Below are 21,799 nucleotides of genomic sequence, written 5' to 3'. Positions count from 1 at the left end.
GGGAAATTTAGAAACGGAGCATGCGCAGTTCATTCGGCGCGGGGACGCGCTTCATTTAAATGAAACCCACCCCCTACTCGCAGATTTGAATTTCGCCGCCAGAAATACACTACGCCGCCGTAACTTACGGTGCGAAATCGCTGAGGATTCGAAATTCCGCCAGGTAAGGTATGGCGGCGTAGTGTATCTCTGATACGCTGCGCCAATGTATTTCTTTCTGGATCTACCCCTGAGTTTTTTAAGCTCCATGTGCGTGAGCCCTCAAAGGTAAGGACTATACTAATAAATTAAAATATGTGCTCACTGACAGTACACTATACTTTTCCTGTGAAAGGAAACTCAAAGCAAAAGGAGAATGATACAGCTGGTGAGCTGATACTGGAATCCGTTCTCCTCGCTCTCCTGTGCTGCATGGCTGCACCGTTTAAGTAGCGTAACAATGCATTTTATGGCACTTTACATGCTTTTGATGTATGTTTTTTTTTTTCCTCATGCAGTCTTTAAAGTGGAGTTAAACTCCACAATTAAAAAATAAAAATAAAATAAATGACCCCCCCAGGGTGTGTTCACCTAATTGTGATGGTATGCAGAGCATATTAACACATCATGGCAGATTTACCTGCCAAATGATCCCCTCCAGCGCTGCACAGTACTCACATTCTTCACGTACGCTTTTCTTTTCCTGGTCTTCCTTTCAGGTGTGGACTCTTTGGCCGCTCGATTGGCCTGGTCGCAATGAATTCACTCCCGCACATCCCCACATCATCAAAGCACAGAAAGGTGCTGCCAATGTATGCTGAGCTACGCATGCGCCGAAGACACCAATAAGTGATGTTGTGCACACGGTGTAAGGGGGTTTGATTGGACACAGTGGGTGCCAATCAGTGGGTCTGGCGGCCGCGATGTCCGTTGGGACCCATCGATCGTTCATAAGAGAGACGCAGCAGAGGTCTGTCTTTGTAAAAAAGGCAGACCGCTGATCTGTCAGGGAGCAAAAGAGAGATCATGGGCCAGATTCACGTAGGGCGGCGTAAATGTAAGCGTATCGTATTTACTAGGGTTGTCCCGATACTAGTATACTAGGTACTTGTACTCCCGCAAATACCCCCGATGCCAGATCCGATATTAGCCCCCCCCCCCGCCGCCGCCGCCGTTACGCCGCATCCCAGCTGCCGCCGCCTGGTTAATACGGGCGGGGAACATTACAGCTTTCATTTGAATAGCTGTAGTGTTTCCCGCCGCGCCGCGTATAGACACTCCCCCTTGCTCGGGTGAACTGTCCAATCCTGAGCAAGGGGGAGTGTCTATACTCAGCGCGGCGTGAATCACTACAGCTATTCAAATGAAAGCTGTAATGTTCCCTGCCCGTATTAACCAGGCAGCGGGGATGCGGCAGGATGCAGGTAAGGGGGACATGGCTGCATATGGGGGGACATGGCTGCATATGGGGGACATGGCTGCATATGGGGGACATGGCTGCATATGGGGGACATGGCTGCATATGGGGGGAGACATGGCTGCATATGGGGGGAGACATGGCTGCATGGGGGGGGGACATGGCTGCATATGGGGGGACATGGCTGGATATGGGGGGGACATGGCTGGATATGGGGGGAGACATGGCTGCATATGGGGGACATGGCTGGATATGGGGGGGACATGGCTGCATATGGGGGGACATGGCTGGATATAGGGGGAGACATGGCTGGATATGGGGGGAGACATGGCTGCATATGGGGGGACATGGCTGGATATGGGGGGGACATGGCTGGATATGGGGGGGGACATGGCTGCATATGGGGGGGACATGGCTGCATATGGGGGGGACATGGCTGCATATGGGGGGGACATGGCTGCATAAGGGGGGGACATGGCTGCATATGGGGGGACATGGCTGGATATGGGGGGGACATGGCTGGATATGGGGGGACATGGCTGCATATGGGGGGGGACATGGCTGCATATGGGGGGGACATGGCTGCATCTGTGGGGGGACATGGCTGCATTTGTGGGGGGACATGGCTGCATTTGGGGACACATTTAAAAAAAAGTATCGGTATTCGGTATCGGCGAGTACTTGAAAAAAAGTATCGGTACTTGTACTCGGTCCTAAAAAAGTGGTATCGGGACAACCCTAGTATTTACGCTACGCCGCCGCAACTTAGAGAGGCAAGTGCAGTATTCACAAAGCACTTGCGTCTAAAGTTACGGCGGCGTAGCGTAAATGTGCCGGCGTAAGCGTGCCTAAATCAAATGAGGAAGAGGTGGGCGTGTTTTATGCAAACTTAACATGAACCCGCGTAAATAACATTTCGAACGAACGGCGCATGCGTGCGCGCGAATGCTCAGTATCACGTCGAATTTTCTAATTAAATTACGCCCTCTCAATGCTTAGTCGACGTGAACGTAACCTACGCACAGCCCCATTCATGGACGACTTACGCAAACGACGTAAAATACGACACTGTTCGTACGTTTCCGACGTCCATACCTAACATGACTTACCCCTGCTTTATGAAGGGTAACTTTACGCCGGCGGAAATATACGGAAGCGCCACCTAGCGGCCAGCGTAAATATTCACCCTAAGATACAACGGCGTAGGAGACTTACGCCGCTCATATCTAGGCAACTGTGAGGCGTATCTGATTCTATGAATCAGGCGCCGAGTTGCGACGGCCCGCACTCAGAGTTACGACGGCGTATCTGGAGATACGCCGTCGTAACTCCTATGTGAATCTGGCCCCTTGTGTTTCAGCTAAGCGGAAACACGGATCTCTTTTTTCCTCCAGTGTATCTGTCCCCCACACAGTTAGTAAGCACCTCCCAGGGTCACACTTAACCCTTTGATCGCCCCTGGTGTTAACCCTTTCCCTACAAGTCATTTATACTGTGACCGTGCATTTTTTTTAGCACTAATCATTGTATTGGTGTCACTAGTCCCCAAAAAGTGTCACTTAGACCCCTTTCACAATGAGGCGCTTTGCAGGCGCTATAACGCTAAAAAATAGTGCCTGCAAAGTGCCCTGAAAGAGCTGCTGCTGTCTCGCCCCTGAGGGCTTTCACACTGGAGCGGTGCACTAGCAGGTCGGTAAAAAAAAGTCCTGCTAGCAGCATCTTTGGAGCGGTGAAGGAGCGGTGTGTATACCGCTCCTGCTTATTGAAATCAATGGGCACCGAGGCTATACTGCCGGCAAAGCGCCGTTGCAGTGGCGCTTTTAACCCTTTCTCAGCCGCTAGCAGAGGGTAAAAGCACCCCGCTAGCGGGCGTATAGCAACGCGAAATTGACGGTAAAGTGTCACTAAAAATAGCACTCTTTACCGCCGACGCACCCACTGCCCCAGTGTAAAAGGGGCCTTCGTTTCCAATTTGTCCGCCGCAATAACTTTTGTGCAAACCAATCGATAGACACTTATTGGGATTTTTTACCAAAAATATGTAGCCAAATACATATTGGCCTAAACTGATAAAGAAATTCGATTTTTTTTTTTATTAGGAATGTTTGATAGCAGAAAGTAAAAAATATTGTTTTTTTATTCAAAAATGTCAGTTTTTTTTGTTTACAGAGCAAAGAATTAAAACCGCAGAGGTTATCAAATACCACCAAAAGAAAGCTCCATTTGTGGGAAAAAAGGACATCGATTTTATTTGGGTACAGCGTCGCACGACCGCGCAATTGTCAGTTAAAACAACGTAGTGTCGTATCGCAAAAAATGGCCTGGTCAGGAAGTGGTTAAAACCTTTCCGGAGCTGAAGTGGTTAAATGCAACCACTGCCAGTACCTGACTCTGGGCCAGATTCAGAAAGATCAGCAGGTCTTTCTGCTGGCGTAACGTATCCCCGATACGTTACGCCGCTGTAACTTTGGGCGCAAGTTCTGTATTCAGAAAGAACTTGCGCCCTTATTTACGGCGGCGTAACATATGTGTTGCGGCGCAAGGCCGCGTAATTCAAATGGGGATGTTGGGGGCGTGTTTTATTTAAATTTGACTTGACCCCGTGTTTTTTACATTTTTTTTTAACGGCGCATGCGCCGTCCGTAAAATATCCCAGTGTGCATTGCTCCAAATTACGTCGCAAGGACGTATTGGATTTTTTTTTTTTTTTTTAAGTGTATTTTGTGCGTGTACTCGAGAGAGGAGCCGGACTGCAGGAGTTGGGAGTAGGCAGGCCTCCCCCTTTCTCCATGCCCCGGGTGGCAATGGTGGGTGTGTGAGGGGGTCCTCCCACACAGCCCGCCCTACCTGCTCCGCTTTGAAGCCCAACGGGGCAGAGGGACTCCCTATAAGGGAGTGAGAGGATTTGCCCGCTCAACCAGCCCCGTTAGTCCTTCGCCTCTCTTTTTAGAGACTGCGTGGTCAAAGTGCGTGCATGTTAACCCAATTTCGAGTGCGTGTAAGTGTGGTGGTTTTTGTGGGAGGGGGTGGGCGTACTAAGCGCAGGCTTACCTCGCATAGCACACCCACCGGGAGCCGGGCTGAGACCACCAAACTCAATTCACATGTAGCTGAGACCGGGATCCGAACCCCTAGCTGCAGAGGTGGATGGCTTGTCAGCGCAGTGCCAATCGCGTTGAGCCACCGCAGCTCCCCAGGACGTATTGATTTGACGTGAACGTAAATGATGTACAGCCGTATTCGCGAACGACTTACGCAAACAACGTAAAAAATTCAAAATTCGATGCGGGAACGACGGCCATACTTAACATTGAGTACGCCTCATAATAGCAGGGGTAACTATACGCCGGAAAAAGCCGAACGCAAAAAAATGCGCCGGCCGGACGTACGTTCGTGGATCGCCGTAACTAGCTAATTTGCATACTCAACACGGAAACGCCACCTAGCGCCCGGCGGAAAAAATGCATCTACGATCCGACGGCGTACTAAGACGTACGCCTGTCGGATCGATCCCAGATGCAGTCGTATCTTGTTTTGTGGATACAAAACAAAGATATGACGCGGGAAATTTAAAACTACGCTGCGTATCAATAGATACGCCGGCGTAATTCTGTTGTGAATCTGGCCCTCTGTCTTCATAAGAGCCTTCTGAATAGGAGGACTAAGGCTGGAAGAGGGAGGGGGGCAGCTTTAGGAAGGAACCAATCAGGATCTGTTGCATTGCACAGTGCTAACATGAAGCATGCTGGGATCAGGAGAGAGCAAAGTGAACAGAAGGAAGAAGCTAATCAGTGTATTGTTGCTTTTTCATTGTCCAGTAATAGCCTATGGGCAGGGAGGTGACCTGACTGGTTTAGAAATGTCTGGTCACCAACCTGACCCTGCTAATAGGCAGGGCTGTGTAAACCTCGGACTGGATAGCCATAATTACAAATCATGTGGCAGGTAAAACAGCTTGTGCTGTTTATATGCAGTTCAAAATTTTTCCTGGAGTTGCGTTAAATATTTAGAGCAGGCAGAAGCAGCTTTTTACTGGAAAAGTGAGGCGTTCTAGAATTTCAGAGATTTATAGAAAAGCTGCATAGAGGGTGGTAGAAATGAGCGAAATGCCAACAGCATGTCAGTGCTTATAACTAATCCCAGCACAAAGCCCCGGAGTTTACATTGTTGTCACTATAAATATTCATGCCGTTGACAATGGAGTAGTGGATGGTGTTTTGTATTTATTTATATTTTTACAATTTAATTTGTTTTTAATTTTTTCACAACTTTTTTGGGGGGGCAGGGGGGTGCATTGGGGGCAGTGGACAGTGACGGTAGGTCAGGGTGGAGATGGTGTCCGTAGTTTTTTTTTATATTATAGTATTTTTTACAATTATTTTGTATTTATTTTTTTACAATTATATTTTTCAATATTTACTGCAATTTTTTTTCTCGGCCCAGTTAGTGGGCTTTGGTCAGACCCCTGACATCTCCCCTTTGAGATAGAGAAAAGGACTGATGGCCAGAGATTTCCTAGTCCCTTCTTCCTCTGTACCCTCAGCTGCACTGAAGATGAATGTACAAGAGACAGAGGCTCCTGTTCATTCATAAACGGAAGCACAGTTTTTACTATCAGTTATCAAAAGGACACAGGAGTGATCAGTAGCGATCGCTCACTGTGTCCAACTGAGGAAAGGAAGGGGTTGGTAAATTACATATTTTCCGGCCTCTTCCTCCACTCTCCATCTTGACAGATCCACCCAGCAGCCGGCTGGAGAGGAAATGGCTGTGGGGAGGGGGGTGGGGTTTGACAGGGAGCGGGGGAAAAGGAGGAGGAGCACACAGGGGGGTCGAAGGAGGAGCACACAGGGGGGTCGGTGGAGGAGCACACAGGGGGTCGGAGAAGGAGCACATGGGGGGGCCAAGGGAGGAGCACATTGGGGAGAGGAGGAGCACACGGGAGGCGGAGGAGGAGGACATGGGGAGCCGGAGGATCCAGGGGATAGTCGAGGATGATCGGTGTGGCAGTGGGAACAGCTGCAAGCACTGATCTCCCTGTATAGCTTTTCAGCTGACAGCCGCAGGAGGGAGAGGAGGAGAAGCTGCTTCATTAAAAGCTATACAGGCAGACTGGTGCTTGCAACTGCCCCCACCGCACCAATCATCCACCACTGTCATTCAGGAAAGATCATCTATAGTTGCAGTGTGGGTCACAAAGAGCCCCCCTCCCCCTGGGGCCCGTGTTCTGTGAATACCCTGCACCCATGGATGATATGCCACTGCTCCACCTGTTTCATGCCCAAAATATTTATAAGACATGGTGGGAGGCTCAGAGTAGATCTTAAAAGGAATTTCACTAAACAAATTAAAAGTCATCATCTACAAACACTGTGCTAACTTAGAAAAAAAGACACTTACCAGCCCATGGAGTGCAGCTCTGTCAATTCTTCATGGGGTTGCGGATCCATGGTACCAACATCTTGGGTTTGGGAGCTGGCTGTGACTTCCTGATTAAAAATATGTTTGTGATGAGCCGCGTTCCCTATAATTAATACCTTAATTTAAAGTGCATACAGTGCAAAATAAAATTATATATACAACCACCGGATTCACTCCAATGGAAAACATTTATTGAACACTAAATAATAAACACAAGTGTGAATAAACTGTGACAAACACGAATTTCATCAATTTACAAAATCGATAATGTCCAAACAACCAAGGATAAGAGAATAATTTAAAGGGTTTGTAAAGGAATTTTTTTTTTTTATCTTAAAAGCTTCCTTTACCTTAATGCAGTGCTGTTTTCATGTCCTCATTGTTCGTTTTTGCTCTGAAGTTGCTGTAATTCTTCTCTGATCTCCACACTTCCTGGTTGTCTGTTTCCTGATAACCACAGTGCTGGGAGCTTTATCTCTGTGGTCACTAATCAAGGAGGTGTGATTACTGTGTGTCTAAAAACCCCTCAGCACCAATCAGTTTCGTTTTACAAACCATCACTGCCCTGTATTGGCTCTGTTCAGCAGAGAGGCAGGAAACAACATGCAAAAACCAAACTAGAAACTACAGGTACATTATATGATTGATTTTTATCTATTTTTAATCATTTTTAAAAGGAATCAGTTAACTATTATGTCTCTATACCCTGTAAACAGTCATTTCAGCAAAATATTTTTTTTTATTTACAACTCCTTTAAGTCCAAAGAAGGTCATCAAACAGCGGTGATTTCATTAATCCAATGAATGGGTGACGGTAGGAATCCTCCACCAACACCAATCACTCAGCCTACTCACCAGATGAAGATGATCCCTGTAACAGAGATCATAACAGCATTGAAAATAAGATATTTACGAAGATCCGTCTCAGTAAGCCCAGTGGTACCTCCGATCGATCGTTTAAGGGGGATGGCCACACGAATCCGAGTCAGACATGAAACAAGGAACAATCTTCCATGGTGAAGTATATCATAAAAAAAATTATTTAATAAAAAATGGCTCTTAAAACCATCCAACAAGGAACGATCGTAAAAAGTATACAGGCGGGACGTTGTTTGCGCTCCACCTGCGCTCCAATGTGCGCGGGACGCCAACTGTGTCCCCGCTTTATCTGTATACTTTTTGCCCTCCTCCTTTCTCCCGTCGCCTTCTAGGACCTATGTGTGTCCCAGAAGACAATAGGACCATTCAGAAAGGGCCGCACAACTTGCGCATGCACAGTAGGAAATAGGCCGTGAAGCCGCACGGCTTTACTACCCGTTTCCCTTAGGACGGGTCGGCTTCGGTTGCTGACATCCCAGGCTCCCCGGACAGGTTAGTGTCCTTATAGTATTTGTAGTTGCTGACTTTAAATTTTATTTTAGCCAAGCTGGAACTCTGCTTTAAGGTCTTGTACACACTATAAGAAAATCAGGCAAACATTTTCGTCCAAGGAACTTTCGTACGATTTTCGAATTCACAATTCCGACTTTTCGTATTAAAATTCGAGGACAAATTCCTTCATTTTTCTCATTGGGAAAAGAATGAAAGATTTTTGTTTAATGTGTGCTGTTTTTATACAATTTCCGTACAAGAAAAATCAGAAAAGAAAGCCTGCGCATGATCAGAAACAATAAACAACAACAATAAAAAAGCCTTTGTCCTACGAGAATTTTTGCACAAATTTTCGTTCATTGGTTCAGATTTGCTGTGAAACATCGAACAATCGTTCGCCCGATTTTCTTATAGTGTGTTCCCCACTTTACTTTTGTTTTCTTTACTCTGTGCATTACATTCTCCTGACCTTTGCACTCTGTGCACTATTTACTCCTGTGCATTACACATGCCTGGCCTTGTAACTTTGTGAATTACCCTAATTCTGATCCCTTGCACTCTGTGAATTATGCTACTGTAAGCACTATTTCACCATATACATTACTCGGCGCAGCACGCTTTGCGTACCATTATTAGCCCCATCCCATCCCACCTATAAAAAGTAGGCATGGTCAGTAAGTTGTCTTTAAAACACAGAGAACAAATTCTCATGCACACGAGAGGATAATCCGAGAATCAATTGCCCATAAGGATGATACCAACAACGGTGCCACAGGCCCAGGGCCGGCGCTAGCAAAAGGCAGATCAGGCGGCTGCCTAGAGCGCCAGATTAGGGGGAGCGCCAAAATCCGGATCCCCAGCCACTCGGGAATCAGATTATTAAAATCCCACCAGGACCGGCGGTTGCGCCTGTGAATACAGACGGACCGCTCTATCCCCAGCCTGCAGTAGCGGCACGGCGGCGGCAGTGAGAACATGATCTGAGGGAAGAGAGCCGGGATGAGAAGAAGCCGGCCGGAAGTGCCGCATGATCGGTGAAGGGGGAGGATGAGATGGGAGCCCTGTGGCTGCATGTAGTGTAACTACGGCGGGCTTGCCGTGATATCCGCTCCCCCCTCCTCCTGGGCGCTCGGGGATCTGGTTTGGAAGGACAGGCAGGGGCAGCGCCACTCTCCTGGAGCCGGAGTAAAGTAATCACCGCGGCTGGCTCAGGTATAGTGGAAGCACAGGCAGCGCTCCGTGCTGTAGCCTGCGCCCAGTCAAAAAAAAAGCAAACACTGACTCTGCTTGGACTCTGTTTAGTTAATAGTGCATTGCACTGTGTACACAGGGGGGAACTGTTATGTGGGGGGCGGCTTAGGCAGACGTGCAGGGGGGTACTGATGTGTGTGGGGGGGCAGACATGCAGGGGGGGTACTGATGTGTGTGGGGGGGGGGGTACTGATATGTGTGGGGGGGCAGACATGCAGGGGGGTACTGATGTGTGTGGGGGGGGCAGACATGCAGGGGGGGTACTGATGTGTGTGGGGGGGCAGACATGCAAGGGGGGTACTGATATGTGTGGGGGGGCAGACATGCAAGGGGGGTACTGATATGTGTGGGGGGGCAGACATGCAGGGGGGTACTGATATGTGTGGGGGGCAGACATGCAAGGGGGGTACTGATATGTGTGGGGGGGCAGACATGCAAGGGGGGTACTGATATGTGTGGGGGGGCAGACATGCAGGGGGGGGGTACTGATATGTGTGGGGGGGCAGACATGCAGGGGGGGGGTACTGATATGTGTGTGGGGGGGCAGACATGCAGGGGGGGTACTGATATGTGTGTGGGGGGGCAGACGTGCAGGGGGGTACTGAATGTGTGTGTGGGGCACAGGGACGGACGTGCAGGGGGGTACTGAATGTGTGTGTGGGGCACAGGGACGGACGTGCAGGGGGGTACTGAATGTGTGTGGGTCACAGGGACGGACGTGCAGGGGGGTACTGATATGTGTGTGGGGGGGCAGACATGCAGGGGGGTACTGAATGTGTGTGTGGGGGGGCAGACGTGCAGGGGGGTACTGAATGTGTGTGTGGGGCACAGGGACGGACGTGCAGGGGGGTACTGAATGTGTGTGTGGGGCACAGGGACGGACGTGCAGGGGGGTACTGAATGTGTGTGGGTCACAGGGACGGACGTGCAGGGGGGTACTGAATGTGTGTGGGTCACAGGGACGGACGTGCAGGGGGGTACTGATATGTGTGTGTGGGGCACAGGGACGGACGTGCAGGGGGGTACTGATATGTGTTTGGGGGGGCAGACGTGCAGGGGGGTACTGAATGTGTGTGTTGGGGGGGGTGTGTGCAGGGGGGTACTGATATGTGTTTGGGGGGGGCAGACGTGCAGCGGGGTACTGATATGTGTGTGTGAGGGACGGACGTGCAGGGGGGTACTGATATGTGTGTGGGGGGGGGGGGGGACAGATGTGTGTGTGTGTGTGTAGGAGGGACAGGCGTGCAGGGGGTACAAAGGGGAAACATATATGTGTGTAGGGGGGACAGGTGTGCAGGGGGAAACAGGTGTGTGTGTGTGGGAGGGGGGGACAGATGTGCAGGGAGGTACTGAATGTGTGTGTGGGGGGGGGGGTGTGTGCAGGGGGGTACTGATATGTGTTTGGGGGGGGCAGACGTGCAGGGGGGTACTGATATGTGTGTGTGGGGGACGGATGTGCAGGGGGGTACTGATATGTGTGGGGGGGCAGATGTGCAGGGGGGTACTGAATGTGTGTGTGGGGGGGGGCGTGCAGGGGGGTACTGATATGTGTTTGGGGGGGCAGACGTGCAGGGGGGTACTGAATGTGTGTGGGGGGGACAGAAGGACAGATGTGTGTGTGTGCGGGGGGGCCGATGTGCAGGGGGGTACAGAGGGGAACAGATGTGTGTGTGTGTGTGTGTAGGAGGGACAGGCGTGCAGGGGGTACAAAGGGGAAACAGATATGTGTGTAGGGGGGACAGGTGTGCAGGGGGGAGCAGGTGTGTGTGTGTGTGTGGGGGGGGACAGATGTGCAGGGAATACAGAGAGGGAACACATATGTGTGGGGGGGGGGGGGGGGGAAGATGTGCAAGGGGGTTACAGAGGGGTAGCAGATGTGTGTGTGGGGGGGCAGATGTACAGGGGGAGGGGTGTGTGCAGAGGGGAACAGGCATGCAGAGTGATACAGTGATGGGGTGAGAAGGTCCAGAGGCACAGGTGCAAACCTGTGGACCACTGCTGAAGAAATAGGTGCCGCAAATTTTTTAGTGAGGGGCGGAGTCAATGTGTGTGTGTGAGAGGGGGGGGGCGGCAAACTTAGGTTTCGCCTAGGGTGTCAAAAATCCTTGCACCAGCCCTGCACAGGCCTTGCTGCCCTTCATGGATGGGGATATCCTAGTGCAGGGGTCTGCAAGCTTTAAGACATAAAGAGCCACTTGGACCCGTTTCCGAAGGAAAAAAAAAAACTGGGAGCCGCAAAAGGACCTAGTGGCAAAAAGAAGAAAACAAAGGTGCACCAGCCTAGTGTATTACCGTTAAAAGATTTAATACAATTTTAAAATATATACAGGGCCTACTCACAAGTGTAGCAGAAAGTAATGCAGTAAAGCTGGGCTCTGATGAAGAGGCTTAGAGCTTCGAAATGCGTCAGCAGGTGGTGACCCCCTTCACTTTCTCCACGACTGATCGGAGTATCGTTCGAGGTCATCTCTTTGCAGCTTATGTCGATTAGGCTTTACTGCATTTTTTTCTGCTACACTTGTGAGTAGGCCCTGTATATATTTTAAAATTCTATTAAATCTTTTAACGGTAATACACTAGGCTGGTGCGCCTTTGTTTTCTTCTTTCAGTAAGTTGTCCCCTGACTTCATTTTCTAAATCTGGTCAGCTTGTTATGGGGCCCTGCACATTTTGGGCAAGATCAAACCCCTTTAGGTTCCCTATCCCCAACATTAGGTTAGATCCATAAGCGTGCACAGTGGGGGTGCCAGGTTTGCCTGGGCATGCACTAGCACCATCCATTGTATCATCCAGTGTACAGAAGTGTGCGGAACAAATGGGACACGGGAGAAGGGGGACCCATTGTGCCCTGACACACTCTACACACCCAGAGTTGTCCATATCTGCAGGTAATTCAAATCACTCCTACCCCCCTCACCCCCTCTCTCTTACCCCCCTTACCCTCCCCTCTCTTTTACCTTTCTTCTCTCTCTCACCCCCTCTCTCTCTCTTTACCCCCTTCACCCTCCCCCCTTTTCTCTCTCTCACCCCAACTCTCACCTCCTCCTTGCTCTCTGTCTTACCCCCCTCTCTCTCTCTCATCTCCCCCGCTCTCTCTTACCCCCCTCACCCCCTTCTCTCTCACCCTCTCTATCTCAATCTCCTCATCCCATTCTCTCTCTCACCTCCCCCTCTCTCTCTTACCTCGCCCCTCTCATCCCCTTCTCTCTCACCTCACTCCCCCTCTCTCTCTCCCTGACCAATTCTGCCATAAAATGTAAAATTTATTAAACATATCAAAAAACTCTTTAAAATAGTGTGTGTGTCTGTGTGTGTGTGTATATATATATATATATATATATATATATATATACACACACATACACATACACACACACACACACATACACACACACACACACACACACAGACACAGTCACACACATACCCACACGTATGTGTTTGAGTTGTGGGGTGCACACCCTAATACAACAGGCTGCATACACCTATGGTTAGATCGCATGGGTTGACACCTGCTTCGAATTTCTGTTTTAACTACCAAATTCTTCCAATAAAAACGAAAAATAGGAGAAATTGCAAGACTCTACATGGCTCCCTCTTGCAATGTCTGGCAGTGCTCTTGCACTGTGGTTGTGCATGAATACATTTGTATGTTATAAATCTATCTGCATCCGGGAAAGCAAAACATAAGGTTGACATTTAGCGATAAAACAATACGAACACTATATCTAAATCCTCCCACACAGGGAAGTCATTAGTCGGAAGCCATCAATTATCACTCAATACTAAACACCTGTTTTTTGTATCAGTCCTGAGCCTGCCAACAGGTGCACAGATACAGTGGAGCACCATGTTCCAATTCCCTGGCCTGCCTCCCCGAACTGGCACAGGAAACTATCCCCCACCGAGTGTGGACACTTCAAAGAACAAACAGGCCAGGGCGATTGGTTAATCCATAACTACACAGTCTTTCAGGTTAGCAAGGGAGGCAAAGATTTGGGGAAGGAATGCAGGAAAGCATACTTTGCCCGATCAATACAAAGGAAAGGCATATAACCTCTGTTCTTAGGGGTCCATTTATATACACATGCGGTATTACATAAGCCCATCCTCTTCATTGGTTACTGTGGGCCAGATTCTCAAAAGAGTTACGACGGTGTATCTCAGGAAACACAGTTGTATCTCTGTTTTTGGCCCCGGGTATCTATGCGAGTGATTCCTGGAATCATTTTCGCATAGATACGGCCAAGATCCGACAGGTGTAAGTCACTTACACCGTCGGATCTTAGATGTAATTCGCCGCTGGCCGCTAGGTGGCGTTTACGTTCAGTTCTCATTCGACTATGCAAATGAGCCTGATACGCCGATTCCCTAACTAATTTGCATTGCGTAGTCGTCGTTTACGTTGTTTCCGTAAGCGTAAGGTTACCCCTGCTATATGAGGGGTAACCTTACGCCAGTCCGCCGTATGCCATGTTAAGTATGGCGTCGGGTCAGCGTCGGCTTTTTCTGTCGGTTACGTCGTTTTACTAAGTCGTCCGTGAATACGATTTTACGTCAATGATGCTCACGTCGGCGTCATTGACATTTTCCGTCGTGAGCTGGAGCATGCGCACTGGGCTCTTTTTCCGCCGGGCGCATGCGCAGTTCGATCGGCGTGGGGCGCGCTTAATTTGAATACAAGCCGCCCCCTTTGAATTACGCGGCCATACACTGGGCCATTTACACTACGCCGCCGCAAATTACGGAGCAAGTGTTTGGGGAATACGGCACTTGCTCCAGTAAGTTGCGGTGGCGTGGTGTAAATGGCTTACACTACGCCAACGCAGGATGTACGGGAATCTGGCCCTTTGAGTCCCAACAAGCATTACAGTAACCCAAATTTTTTTTCTTGCGTCATTATCTTAATGTTATCAACCTTGTTGCAGAAGCTTTCCGTCATGCATACATTTCATATTATTATTATTAAAGAGCTGGTTAAATCCATGGCCTTCCCTATTGTCAGTGGCAACGCTATAGCAGCCGATCCTTTGGATGCTGTGTTGTCATTCTCGGTGTCTATTCTCCAAGCTGGACCAATATAACTATGTTATAGTTTACCATACCCAGAATCCCTCTTTAATTGATCCATGTAGTAAAACATTTACTGAATTTAAAATAACTTTATTTTTCATAATTTTATGGTCAAAAATGTCATTGGGGGTCATGCAAACGAAAAGGAGAGCTGTTCTTTACCCCCACTCCCCACCACAACCAACCCCATCACCCACAAAGTCTAGGACTCTAGGTTGACGAACTTTGAGCTTGCATAGGTGGGATAAATTTTAAATCAGTTTGAGATGTCTCTGACAGAGATGGGCTCGGGCAGTTTAGCCACCCTAGTCCCAAACCCACCTGCCCAATCCCGTCAGAAAGCCGACACAAAAAAACTGCTTATCATAGGCAGTGAGACATTTCTGACGAAGAGCGTTCGTCATCGTAATGCGTGTCACATTATATGACGTTTGGACTCTCCGGACGTCTGGCGGCATCTATCCTTGCTGATGGAGTGTTGTATACGCTTGTATTTTAACTTGCTTTGTGAGTATTTATGATCTTTGTACTAATCTTAATTAAATATTGCCATTGGTGAATGCACTAGGTCGTTGCGCCCTTCTTTTCCTCTTTTCTACATTTTAGTCTCAAGAAAACCCATTATTCTGTGGAGGACAGCAAGACTTGTGGTCATGCCCTATTCCAACGGAAGGCTCTGGTTGTGCCACTAAGGCCTCGCACACACGACCGAACATGTCCGCTGAAACTGGTCCGCGGACCAGTTTCCGCGGACATGTCCGACCGTGTGTAGGGCCTAGCGGACAGTTTTCCGGCTTAGCGGACAGGTTTCCAGCAGGCAAAATTTCTTAGCATGCCAAGAAACTTGTCCGCTGGAAACATGTCCGTCGGACATGTCCGATGGTTAGTACGACTCTTCGGACATGTCCGCTGGTTATGACGTATAACCAGCGGCCCGAAATCCCGCGCATGCGTGGAAGCGTTGAACTTCCGTGTTCGAGAACGTCGGTGTCTTCTACGTCACCGCGTTCTCTGTCCCCGGGGATTTTGGTCTGATGGTGTGTACACACATCAGACCAAAAGCTCCCAGCAGACATGTCCGATGAAAACGGTCCGCGGACCGTTTTTATCGGACATGTCTGCTCATGTGTACAAGGCCTACGTGACTGAGCTCCCGAGCGCAGGAGACTGTCTGTGTTTCTGTGATTAGCAGTGTCAGTTTCCTGGCGGGATCAGGCAGGTGGGTTGGTACTAGGAACCCGAACATGCCCAAGCCCACCTCTAGTCTCTGAGATCATATACAGGTGCATTTAAAGGTGAAGTCCAGCCTGAGCTTTTTAGGCTGGGCTTCTCCTCTGGGTCGCAGGAGTGCAATTAGTGTTGTACTCCTGTGTTTTCAGCAGAGAGTGGTCTGAAGTCCGCTCCCTGCCGACGTCACTGCCATCAGTCGAGGCACCGCGTCATTCCGACTTCCCAAGTCTGAATCTGCCAGCTGCCTTAATTGATGGCAGTCTCAGCGAGCTGCTGCCTGAATCATCTGCCCTTACTCAAGATGGACACAGCTAAAAATACAAGGGGTGGAAGGGCGTGTTTTTGTGGTGTTTGGATACAGTTAAATTCCACTTTAAGTGAACTTTGCATTTCCATAAACTTTATAAGAATTGATCGAATGTGAACAAAAGCTTGTCAACACGGGCCCCTTATACTTGCTGCAGATGACCTTGGTCCTCAGGAATTGTCCCTTGCCAAAATCTCCTGCACAGTAGAACCAACAACCTCTATATAGCCGTCTACGAAGGACGCCCCGAAATGTTTTATTTTTTTTTTAAAGCCAGCAGCTACAAATACTGCAGCTGCTGACTTTTAAAAAATGAACACTTACCTGTCCAGCGCGCCCGCAAAGTCGGCAGACGAGGACGAGCAATCGCTCGGTCCTCGAATGCTGCCGCCGCCATGCTCGGTGAGGGAATCAGGAAGTGAAGCCTTGTGGCTTCACTGCCCGGTTCCCTACTGCACGGCGCGCCGTCACTGGTCCCGGCTCTCTACTGGGAACACTGCGTTTCCCAGAAGACAGAGGGGGAGGGGGTGACAAGAAGGGGCGTGACTCCCACGGGAGTCAATACCCAGAAGTGGTGCAAATACCTGTTTTATACAGGTATCTGCACCCCCCTCCCCCTGAAAGGTGTCAAATGTGACATTGGAGGGGGGGAGGGTTCCGAAAAGCGGAAGTTCCACTTTTGGGTGGAACTCCGCTTTAACCACTGGTAAACAAGTGGGGGGGGGGGGGGGTGGGTTTAAGATTTTCAACTAATGTAACTTCTGTATATTGTTTTCATATTGTTGTCAGTTTGAATCGCCTAGGCGTGTAACTGATTTACCTTAAGTGGCTTGCAATAACGTCATTGACAGTATAATTTACTTATCAAATTTCTCATTCTCTTTCTTCAGAATGTTATTCAGCAATATATATTTTTTCCAATATTTGCATGTTTGCACAGTGTATAAAAATATACAACAGGCTGGATGAGTAAACTTTGTTTGTCTAAGCAGCGCCTTTCGCAGGAACAAGACAGATGAGAGGTAACCCCTTCCAACCCTTTCTCCATTGAAACCTGCCAGCTCAGAATTTTGGTTTATGCCAGGGATATGCAATTAGCGGACCTCCAGCTACAATTCCCATGAGGCATAGCAAGACTCTGACAGCCACAAGCATGACACCCAGAGGCAGAGGCATGATGGAACTTGTAGTTTTGCAACAGCTGGAGGTCCGCTAATTGGATATCCCTGGTCTATACTGTCACCTATGCCTGGGGCCTCATAATACAGTGGACAGAATAGAGGAAAAAGACCAAGACCTTAAACCAATCATCAAATGCAGAAAACTATGGCTCTCTTAACTTTGTGGAGTGCAATTCTAAAGCCTGGTACACATAGTAAGTGGGCTGAATGGAAAAGCTGAGGGGCTGTGAAAGAGGTGGCTGTATTAACCAAATGACCGGGCCACTTTTTGCGATTCGGCACTGCGTCACTTTAACTGACAATCGCGCGGTCGTGCAACGTGGCTCCCAAACAAAATTTACGTCCTTTTTTTCCCACAAATAGAGCTTTCTTTTGGTGGTATTTGATCACCTCTGCGGTTTTTATTTTTTGCGCTCTAAACAAAAATAGAGCGACAATTTTGAAAAAAATTCAATATTTTTTACTTTTTGCTATAATAAATATCCCCAAAAAAGATTAAAAAAAAACATTTTTTTTCCCTCAGTTTAGGCTGATATGTATTCTTCTACATATGTTTGGTAAAAAAATTGCAATAAGGGTTTCTTGATTCGTTTTGCGCAAAAGTTATAGCATCTGTAAAATAGGGGATAGTTTTATAGCATTTTTATTAATATTTTTTTTTACTAGTAATGGCGGCGATCAGTGATTTTTATCGTGACTGCGACATTATGGTGGACACATTTTTGGGACCATTGTCATTTTTACAGCCATCAGTGCTATAAAAATGCACTGATTACTGTGAAAATCACACTGGCAGTGAAGGAGTTAACTACTAGGTGGCAAGGAATGGGGTTAAGTGTTCCCCAGGGAGTGATTCTTACTGTAGGGGGCGTGGCTTGCTGTGACACGTCACATGACAGGGAACACGATCTGTGACAGTGTCACTAGGCAGAACGGGGAGATGTTGTGTTTACACTAACATCCCCCACTTCTCTCTCTCCGTGAGACGATCGTGGATATGCCCGCGGCGATCGAGTCCACGGGAGGGCTCACGGAGATTGCACGCCTGCAGCGACTGCTTCTTAAAGGGGACGTACATATACGTCCTTCTGCCTGCCCGTGCCATTCTACAGACGTATATCTGCGTGCGCCAGGTGGCAAGCGGTTAATGATGCAATTTCAGTACAGTGATCTCCCCACTTAGCTACTGAGTTCTGACAGGGGGACGTGCACTGCACCTGCACTGTGGAGAAAATGTAGCGGAGAGTGTGATAGTGTAGTATAAAGTTGGCCACATGAGACAAATAAAAGCACCTGCCAGTCCACATTGGCTGAGCCTATTAAGCACTAATAAGCACATCCTGCACGAACAGGATTACAAAGATTTAATTACTGGTCTGATCCTACATTGCTTTTCCTAAGATTCCAATCCATAATTGTGCCTTCCAGGCAAAGATGACTGGACACATTGCCCAGGTTTGCACTGGGCTGCGGGAATGGAGACTCGCACGATTTCACTCCCGATTTCAGCCATGATTACAGAGACATCTGTGCAGTTTCTAAACAGATGTCAATGTAAATCGCGGGCCGAAATCGCAAAAAGTAGTACAGAAACATATTTTTGAAATCTGTGCAGCGCCGCAGATACTGCGTCACACCGCTTAGGACTGTGCCATTGCCGGTGATCTGCCAATATGGTTCCGGCTATCCAGATGGTTCCTGTAAGGACTGCGCAGGCGCAATCCTTGCCGACGGAAATCTCCGAACCTCGGCCAGCATCCAGGGCGACGTAGAATTTGAGGGAAGTGGCCAGTCGCTCCGCTCGCTCAGCCTCCTGGCTCTTTTTTTTAACATCCTCCAATCCACGGGGATGTTAAGGAATGAGGCTGGATGCCGGCCGAGGTTCGGAGATTTCCGTCGGCAAGGATTGCGCCTGCGCGGTCCTTACAGGAACCATCTGGATAGGGGAACCATACCGACAAGTCACCGGCAAATGCTGCCGATTTGACATGGCAAAACGCACCAGTGTGAACCAGGGCTTTCTGTTTTGCTGAAGGCGACTTTACACATTACATCAATTCTGATCTAATTTTGTGGAATGAGAAATGTTGTGGGGCAGTATGAATCAGAATCACAAATGTGTTGCTGGGTGGAACTTTTTATCTTTATGGAAGTAACTTCAAATTTACCAATCCGATGTGTTCCCTTAAGCCCCTTTCAGACGGATGGATAGAATGGTGCTTTTAGCTGCGGATTTTACCGCAGCTAGAAGCACACAATGCTGTCCTATGACATCATTCACACACTACGGTTACCTGCAATGTTTTTCCCCGCGGTTTTGTGCATATCGAAAAAAATAGAACTGGATGCGTCCAGCTGCGAAATTCCGAAGCTATCGGCACATAACCGCAGTGCACTGTCAGCTGCGTTTGGTATGAATCTTGAGGAGGAACTCCACGCCAAATTTCAACTAAAAAACTGGCATGGGTTCCCCCTACAGGAGCATACCAGGCCCTTGGGTCTGCTATGGATTTTAAGGAGACACCCCCTGCGCTGAAAAACCGGCAGCCCGGCCGGTCAGGAAAGGGGTGGGGACGAGCGAGCGGCCCCCCCTCCTTAACCGTGCCAGGCCGCATGCCCTCAACATGGGGGGGTAGGTGTTTGGGGGCAGGGGGGCACCCTGTGGCCCCCCCCCACCCCAAAGCACCCTGTCCCCATGTTGATGAGGACAGGGCCTCTTCCCGACAACCCTAGCCGTTGGTTGTCGGGGTCTGCGGGAAGGGAGCTTATCGGAATCTGGGAGCACCCTTTAATAAGGGGGCCCCCAGATGCCGCCCCCCCACCACCCAAGGTGAATGAGTATGGGGTATCGTACCCCTAGCCACTCACCTGGCGGAATAAAAAATGTAAAAAAAAAAAAACACACGACACAGGGTAAAGTAATTTATTAGTCAGCTCCAGGCCCCCCCCCCTCTTCTTTAGCTCTTTTAAGAGGGGGGCCGCTTCTTCGATGTCTTCTGGGGGGGATGTGCCGCTCTTCCCTGCCGTCTGGTTCTGTTCCGCCGGGGGGGGGCGCTTTCTTCTTTAGCTCTTTTACAGCGGCCCACCCTTCCGGGCATCCTCCAATGTGTTCGGCAGGTGGTGAAAGGGCTTCTGTCACCGTCTGCTTCTGCCTCTGCTTCTTCGATGTTGACACGTCGCTTCCTCCCGCTGGAATGGCGTGTGCGCGGCTCGCACCGATTTATATAGGCCTCTTATGACGTCACAGTCCCATCATGCTCCGGTATTTATTTTAGATATTTTTGGGGGCTATTTATTATAGCAAAAATTTTAAAACTCTTGCTTTTTTTTCAAAATTGTCGCTCTTTTTTTGTTTATAGTGCAAAAAATAAAAAACGCAGAGGTGATCAAATACCACCAAAAGAAAGCTCTATTTGTGGGGGAAAAGGGACGACAATTGTGTTTTGGTGCAATGTCGCACGACCGCGCAATTGTCAGTTAAAGTGACGCAGGTCACGAAGGGGGTAAATTATTCTGGGACTGAAGTGGTTTAAACTTAAAAAACACATGCAGCTGATGAAAAAATTTGACAGTGTCTCTTTACTGGACTTTTATAGGTTTCACCTTCCCAAAGAAAAATCCCCCGCTCTTCACAATCACACCGTATTCATGTCATCAGTTTTCGGAAGCACTGATATTTGTGAGCAACTTTTTTCAAGGATGAAGCACACAAAAGGGCAAAATTAGAACCACAATATCTGATGAGCACCTTGAGAATCGCTATATCTATCGAACCAGATACTGATTTAGTAGTTTATCAAAAACAATGTCAAATATCACACTAGTTTTTTGTTGCCCTCTTTTATAACAATAATTTAAAAAAAATATTACAAAAAAAATTTAGTTTTAGAACTCAGGTTCATTATCATTATCAGGGATTGTCAACTTGTGATCTGTCCGACTTTTTCTGCTCACCGGCTATGCTTATCATTAGTGTATTTTATGTGTGGCCCAAGGCAATTCCTCTTCTTCCAATGTGGCCCAGGAAGGTCAAAAGGTTGGACACCCCTGCTCTATGCATTATATATGTGTATGTATGTATGTATGTATGTATGTATGTATGTATGTATGTATGTATGTATGTATATATATATATATATATACACACACTACTATATTACCAAAAGTATTGTGACGCCCGCCTTTACACGCACATTAATTTTATTGCCATCCCAGTCTTAGTCTGTAGGGTTCAATATTGGGTTGGCCCACCCTTTGCAGCTATACCAGCTTCAACTCTTCTGGGAAGGTTGTCCACAAGGTTTAGGAGTGTGTCTATGGGAATGTTTGACCATTCTTCCAGAAGCAAATTTGTAAGGGTCAGGCACTGATGTGGACAAGAAGGCCTGGCTCACAGGCTCTGGCTCTAATTCATCCCAAAGGTGTTCTATCAGGTTGAGGCCAAGACTCGCTCATGCCTGTCTTTATGGACCTTGCTTTGTGCACTGGTGCGCAGTCATGTTGGAGCAGGGAGGGTCCATTCCCAAACTCTTCCCACAAAGTTGGGAGCATAAAATTGTCCAAAATTTC

The sequence above is a fragment of the Rana temporaria genome, chromosome 6, assembly GCF_905171775.1.
Source record: "Rana temporaria chromosome 6, aRanTem1.1, whole genome shotgun sequence".
Lineage (NCBI taxonomy): Eukaryota > Metazoa > Chordata > Amphibia > Anura > Ranidae > Rana > Rana temporaria.
Note: the sequence above shows the minus strand (reverse complement) of the source record.